Source organism: Colobus angolensis, unplaced genomic scaffold (assembly GCF_000951035.1).
Source record: "Colobus angolensis palliatus isolate OR3802 unplaced genomic scaffold, Cang.pa_1.0 Scaffold217, whole genome shotgun sequence".
NCBI classification, from domain to species: domain Eukaryota; kingdom Metazoa; phylum Chordata; class Mammalia; order Primates; family Cercopithecidae; genus Colobus; species Colobus angolensis.
In genome coordinates this window covers 3,181,916-3,189,974 of record NW_012115344.1, presented here as the reverse complement: position 1 = coordinate 3,189,974, position 8,059 = coordinate 3,181,916, and the positions used below count along the sequence as shown (strand labels likewise).

The 8,059-nt window shown below is 36.0% G+C and overlaps 1 pseudogene; it reads right to left on the bottom strand.

Moving 5' to 3' along the window:
• The window catches only part of LOC105512701, a 97,157-nt pseudogene extending 89,098 nt beyond the window's left edge, over positions 1-8,059 (bottom strand).

Sequence of the window (8,059 nt, the reverse complement as noted above, 5' to 3'; positions counted from 1 at the left end):
TTTTTTTGTGATAAAATCTCTCTCTATCGCTGAAGTTGCAGTATAGTGATACAATCTCAGCTCACTGCAGCCTTAACTTCCTGGGCTCAAGCCATCCTCCCCACTCAGCCTCCTCAGTAACTGGGATTACAGACATGTGCTACCATGCCTGGCTAATTTTTTAAAAACACTTTTTGTGGAGATGATGTCTCACTATGTTGTTCATGCTAGTCTAGAACTCCTGGCTCAAGCAATCCTCCAGCCTTGGTCTCTCAAAGTGTTGGGATTATAGGCATGAGCCACTGTATCTGGCCACAAATGTTTTTGATATGAAATTCAGACCAATGTCATAATCATCATTAGTATTCTTTTAGGGCATTGTGGTATTTACCGGAAAAGGAAAGAAGTATATGAAAGCACAGCACCATGCTTGAGATACACATACACATACTTTTACACATTTTGCATTTACTGAGCCTCTGCTATGTGGCTTTATGCTAGACACTTTATATATACTATCTACTTTAATCCTCACAACATTTCTGAATGACATTCCCTGGCAAAAAAGTCCCTCTTTTTCCATATATACTTATACTATCTAAATATTAAATAAGTTCATGTCATAGGCCAGAGGCTAGTAGCACACAGTCACGTGAACAGGTCCTTTGCAGGTTGTTATGTTGTCAGTACAAAGTTGAGAATCATAGAGTTTTATAACTTTTTAAAAAGAAATATTTAGGATATAGATTAAAAACCAATTAAAAAATAAAAAAGCCAGTATTTTAACAATTTTAAAATAATTGAAGGTAAAAATACACTGTGACCAAGCACGCGTAGGTTCTTCATAACAAACTTCACGGGCTGATCAAACACTGCAGTCTCTTTGTACTTTAACCTGGGCTCTTGGCGGGAAGCCCGGTCAGTAGGCATTTTTTTGTTTGTTTGTTTCTCAAATGTAGATCAGCTTATTAATAGATAATGGTCTTGATCATCTCTATCAATATTTATATCAAAAGAAGATTATAAATTTGAAATACGTATTGCTTATGATTTTTAATTCTGACCTTTGTTTTAAATGAATTGACATTTAAAAACAAATTTGTTTGTCTGTATTTTGTCTATCTTTGATTTAAATTCACTCTTAATATTTAAGAATATAGACCATACACAAACTGTTCTTGTCTGGTTAAGGCAATAAATTAATTTTCCACATATTCACATACCAGAATTGAAACATCAGATAGCAAGTCAAGCAAAGGTTATACAAGGAAATGAACATCTGTAAGAAAATGATGGCCTTTAGCTGATGACATGTTAATCTGAATGGCACAGTGAAAATACTGTTATCTTCAAAATAGGCTTCAATCAGATCTGCCCCATAGACCTAATTGCTCCAGAGTGATTATGTCATCATAATAACTGTGGATTAGAGAGGATAATTATAGATGTTATTTTTGTTGATGGTATTGTTTTTATAGTCATAAACATTGAGTTCTACAGTGTCAACAGGGACATAGATGAGTAAAAAAAATACCAGTGATAAACATTCTCTATTTATCTTAAAACCCAGGTATCTCTGAACTAACTCTGCAAACAGGTTTGATATGCTTTGGTCTGTGATGACGTCCATTCTTCAGTTCTATACCTATCACACAGGCCAGGTGTAGTGTTTGCAGACAGTAAGGCTAAATAAACATCCTGCTCCCTTTTCTAGTCCCATTTCTCTAATCTTACTTTCCAGCATTGGCTAAGATGGAGGACTTACAGGCTTCTCTTAAGATAAAAGAGCAGAAAGGACATTTGAGCTTATCGGCTTTGACTTTCTGTCCTAGTCTCTGAATGGCAAATTTATTTCGGCTCCATGTTTGTTCCAAGATTTTTCTGAGTATTTTTAAAAGATTCAAATCCCAGAATCAGAAAATGATGAAGAACAGAACAGGCAGTGACCTAAAAGGCATAATCTTGCATTTTAAAGATTGAAAACTTTGACATAACATTGGCAAAAGTTTTCTTTGTATTAAATCTCAGTAGTCTAAGTAGGAAGAAACAACTTGGAGAAGTTGCATTTTATTCCTATTTTAGATACTCATATGAAATATTTTTGGTGATTTTATTTTAGATTAAATATTTAAAGTTTATTTAGACATTTAGTAATATTTTAGATTAAAACTCTCTAACTTATTTACTATCCCTATGAAATATTTTAGACGAAAATTCTGTAATGTGGTAGCTATTTATTAGGTCACCTATTATATCTTACTCATTTGGATTTTAAGGTTTTAGTCTAAATTTTCCCTTTACATGTGGGAGGGTGCAGTTGCAGTTGGCAAGTTTTATGGAGCATAATAATTCTGGCCTTGGGGAATTTCTTTTCCTGCTAAATATAGGGTTTGCTTACTTAGTTCTAGTTTCTACAGCAGTAGGATTACAGTTTAAATATATAATAAGTCCTCAAGGTAGTTTGAAAATAAAAGTTTGAAAATTACAGTTTGAACATGTGATTACACCTTTAATAATAAAACAAATTGGGAAATGTCAAAGGAAAGAAGAACTTAATAAGTTAAACATACTGTCAAACTCATCCTGTTATAGAGTATCTCTTTTACCCTCCTTATTTCTTTCTTTCCTCCTCAAATTCACAAATGATAAATAATAAAATATTGAAAATGAATCCATATGAACTCCCTATTTTGCTGGAATTAACTCCATCGTAGCAATTTATTCTTCTTTTAGATGAGAGAAATGTAGGCGATTAGGCAAAAGGGACTTCGAAACAAAGCAAAGCACCTACTTATTCCTGTTTGTTGTTAACCTTAAAAAGACTCATGTGCTTTTGTCTAAGTAAAGTTTTACACTTCTTTTAACATAAAAAAATTGTTTCAAATCTAAATTAGTTCCAAAACTGCAGTGGAAAGTATATTTTTTCATTTTTAGAAAGATAATAAACATGTTTTGGTTAACTTGAATTAATTACTGGATTGTAGGGTTCATAGAAGACATACGAGGTCCATATGTTGCCCACAGACTTTGAGAAATACACATTTACCAAAGAAGGCAAAGTGTAGTGTTTGCAGACTTTGTAAGTCGGCAAGAATTAGGGCCTGGAACATAAAAATCATTGGACATTAGTAAATCTGTCATTTTTTCCATGGCCCTAGACTTTATGTCTTGTGAATGTTTCTTCTATCTCAAATACAAATTGAACATTTCTTTATGGTTCTTAGGATATTGGGACATATTATTTTTGGACTGTAAGTTTCCTGTATATTTAAACCATTATCTTTTCCTGTAACATCTGTCCTTAGTTTTAGTTTATTTTTGTGTAAATCATACTTTATTTCAAGTGCATTGATCCTCATTAAGGCTTTATTACAAGAATGGCTTATATATAAATGTAAAAGCACAGTTACCAAATATTGGTTTGTCATTTGTTTGTGCCCCCCCAAATTTTTTCTCTTCCTGAAGTGTACCAACCAAAAGTATTAGAACAGGAAATAGAACCGGAAAACACTAAATCAGTCCATGGTAAAATGAAAATTTCCACCCAGGTTAAAAAAAAAAAAAAAAAAGAGAGCAGTGTTGTCTGCAGTGGATTCCCTGGAGCTGCAGAGAACTAATTTTCCATTCTAGAGAAGATGTGCTACCTAGCTTGTTTGATGTTGTTATGTGTGTAGAGACGAACAAGTAGTGTCACAATGCTGTAAATCATGCTCAAAATGACTTCTCAACCTGGTTTGACCAGTTTGAAATTTTAGCTTTTCTTGAATATATAACTTATAAAATGCTTTAATTTATGTCATCTTAACTAATTCTTGTAATAACCTCCTGAGATACACAGAATTGTTAAGAGACTCAAACTATGAATACTACAAAACTGTTCACATTGTTTCAGTTAGAATCAGTACTCAAATCTTCATTCTTATTTCATTGCTCTTTCCACAATACCGTGCTGCCATGAAACCTTGGGTTGGGATAGTTGATGCCCATTCCTTAGGGAACATAAACCTCTTTCAAACAGGGCTTTTTGATTTAACCACAAGTTACAGATGAGTACCTAATAATAGTGATAGTAAACACGTCATTTCACAAAGGTGTTCTGCAACAAGAATGTGATGTGAATAAATATCTGGAAAAGACGGAAATTAATCAAGAAAATTCTTATATAGATTTAAGCTCCTAGTAGTGCATATACTGAAGAGAGAACACTTTCTCTGTTTGCTTTTTAAATTTCCAATAGTCTCACTTAAATTCTTAAGTTAAAGGTACTTTGCAAATTACATAAACCAGGGATATCATTAACAAAAATAAAAAAGTAAAAAAATGCAAATAGAGTTTGATCAGTTATCATTTTTTCTTAATTTTTAATATTTTAGCATGCATAAAGTTATGGGGTTAGGAGATTTGAAGGAAAAGAAGGCAAGGGAAGAAAGGGAAGAGAAGAGGCTGTAGTTTCCTGGTACTAAGGGGTTGAGAACCCAGGGGAGAAGAGTTCCTTGTCATAATTTCATTTTTTAAGTTTGTCTAAGGCTAGGCTTTGTACTAAGCTCTTATCTTGAAAGGAAAATTTTTAATTGTTCTCACATGACTACATTTCCCAGCAGCTCAATTTCTGTCAGGCTTTCGGACTCTGATCCTTAAGAGTTGGGAGAGTGGAGATATGGGAAGTACTCTCATGGAGAATTATTCATGCCTGCTTTTCAGCTTACCCTATGCCGCGCGAAAGACGTGGCATTATTGAGAATTCAGAGTGAAAGGAGTTGGATGCTTTTCAGGGCTTTGTAAAACATTTATTTTAAAGAAATCTCTGCTTTTTGGTTAGCTTTCAATAGTAAAGAAGCATGCCAGCCACACAGCATGGGGTTTTCCTGTCTGCTGCTCGGGACTCTCTTCTCACCAGGTATAGGGAGACAATCTACTGAGCCTTACTCTGCCTGTCCCCATTTAGAGTCTACTCAAACTTCTTCCCTCAACTACATTTTGATAACTTTTTATTCCTTTAAGTAAAACATTCCCTTTGAAAAAATGTTAAGTACTGGCCAGGTGCGGTGGCTCACACCTATAATCCTAACACTTTGGGAGGCTGAGGCGGGTGGATCACCTGAGGTCAGGGGTTCAAGACCAGCCTGGCCAACATGATGAAACCCCATCTCTATTAAAACCACAAAAATTAGCTGGGCATGGTGGCACATGCCTGTAGTCCAAGCTACTTGGGAGGCTGAGGCAGGAGGATTGCTTGAACCTGGGAGGTGGAGGTCGCAGTGAGCCAAGATTGTGCCCACTGCACTCCAACCTGGGTGGCAGAATGAGACTCTGTCTCAAAAGAAAAAAAAAAGAGGATATAAAGGAAAACAACACAGAGAAAGGTATTGTTCTCCCCCCTTTGAATCACCTGTCCTCAGACCTACTTCTTAAAAGGAAAACATAGTAAACAGCTTGGCACATATTCCTCAGACTTTTGTTAATGTACACGCAAACACGCATGCGCGCAGTTGTTTACATTGTTTTAAAATGTGTTCTGCCTCAAATTTTTTTCATTAATTTACTCAGTATATTTCCATGTTAGTATATGTAAATTTTCCCAACACTCCAATAACAATTTTAAAATTTATAGAATTATAAAGCACAGAAACCATGCTGAGCTAATGCTGGGTGAGCTCAAGTGAAACAGCAGCGTAAAGGGTGGGGACAGTGGTTCATTAGAAAAGAATGAAAGGAAAGGGATGAAGAAGAAGAGCTAGGAAGAACATAGGTTAGTATAATTTCCAATTTCACTTACTCAATGACATTAAAGTCGTAAGGGTGTTATTCTTGAAACATTGACTGGTGTTTATTTTGTGGTGGTGAAACGGAAAAAGACAAGTTTGGGCTTCCATTTCAGTCTAAATGTGTTACTTGACCATACTGCTTAACTCTCCTGAGCATTCTTTTCCTGATCCCCTAAATGACAAGATTAGACTTGGTGTAATTTATGGATCTTTCCATTTCTGATTAGTGCTTTAATTTTCTGGAAAAAAAACTAAGAGTTTTGTAAGGTATAAAGTAGTCTTTGTTCTGAGATATTCTTGGTTGTTCTTGTCCATTTCCCATTGGCCTTTTGCTAGGCCTATTACATGGGTCGTGTTACCTACTATTCCAGCATATATTAACACCTGCATTCGGCTTTGCAGTTGATAAAGGGATTTCACACACTTTATCACATCTGATTTTCACAATTATTCAGTGTGGTAAATTGAGCAGGTGTTATTTTAATACCGATTTTAGAGATTAGGAATTAAGAGGGGCCTTGGAGAAATCTAATTCCTACCTATACTGTCTCTGGTATGGATGGCTGAATAGACATAGATGGTCCAGATAGAATCATTATCTAGCTCTTACTTGAGCATTTTAGGTATGGCTTATTGGTAATAATGAGAACTAAATATTGACACTGATAATACAGGATAAAGGAGGTTTAAATTCACTGAAGAGATTTTGTTGTTGTTGTTGCCTCAGATAATCATAAGGAATCTTTGAGGACATCATTAGACAAAGACTTGGAACTTTGAGACTTTTCCTGATTCTGCCAGATGCTGCCTTTATATTCCACATTCTCCAATTCGAAGAACCCCCTTGCAGTTCTCTTTATTCTCTCAGGTCTCTCAGGGCATTTTATTTTGCATTTTCTCATCTTGGAATGTTCTTCCTTTTTTCTTTTTGTCTTTCTGTCAAACTGCTACTTATTCTTAAAGCTCAGGGTTTACTCACTTTGGAAACAATTTGCTCACTTCATCTGCAGACATTGGTGCTCCTATCTCTCTCCACCGCAACATTTAAAGTCTTCATTACAGCAACCATCTTTCACCTTCCTCCAACTTGTACCTACAAGCTACTTAAGAGTAAAATGAGGAGTATCTTTTCATTCTTATATTCCAGACACAATGGACTGTGATGCAAATGCTAAAAATATGTATTAGTGAGTAAATTAATTTCACTGAAAATTACACTTTTTGTAAAATTTTAGATTTAATTTTAATGTAATTTGTTGCAGGAACTTTCTCCTTTCCTCATTAGTATTCAATGTTTAAATTTTAAAATTAGGAGGTACATATAGGAAAGTGGTCAGCACGGTAAAAATACTTGTATTCATTCTGATCCATTTTAGAGTAAGTTGCTAATCTCAAGTTATCCTGGAATAATTTAACATGCATTTTTGGACCATTCCCTTGCTTTCAGGCACAAGGTGATATTCCAGGTTCATCCTGTTCTTTGTCTGCTTCTGGAATCAGCCCTTTTTCTAAAGGTCTCTGGTTCCGTTTAGTAGAGAATAGTAATATTTAGAAGCCAAGCTCAGTGCCCTAGTTATGTTCTTTGCTATTAGTGTCATTGTTCTCAGACCCTGTCAGTGGACAGAGCTGGTAATTATTTACATATATATATATAGTGTGGAAACAGATGCTACACGTAGCAAACCATGAATTGATACTGATCTTCTCCAATTCCAACATAAGACCAGAGGGTTCGTTCATTCTAGTTTTCTCCCTCTCCATATTTGCAACTCCCTACTGTGATAACGAGAAAACTGGCTATTATAATCTAATATATTTACTTATTTAATGAATCCCCTTATGTATAACTAATGTATTTCTGCTGCATCGTCTTCCCTACTGATTCCTTCCTTATCCTCTTCCGGTTCTGACACACCATGCCAGGCTGCCATCCTCACTGCACAGACTCTGACACCTCATGCTACTGCTCTTCAGGGTCACCTTCCTCCCCCTTGCCCAGAAGATAACAGAATCTCTGACATTCTGTTATGACCACCGTCAAGCCTGGCTGCCTTCGTCACCTTCTCAGGCTCTGACTGTCCACACTGGCTGACTCTTTCTCTCTCCCCTAGATCCATGGATGCTTCCTAGCTGTGCTCAGTCTTTGGCACCCAACACCTGGCTACTACTTTGGTGCTCACCCTTCTCTTCCAGCTTGGGCTCTGACAGATCATGCACGGAAGGATGCTCTGCTGATCATACTTGGGTCTGATAGTCAGTGCTTGTGCGCACGCATACACCCTTATCCCATTAGTGATGCAGCTCTGATTTCCCAT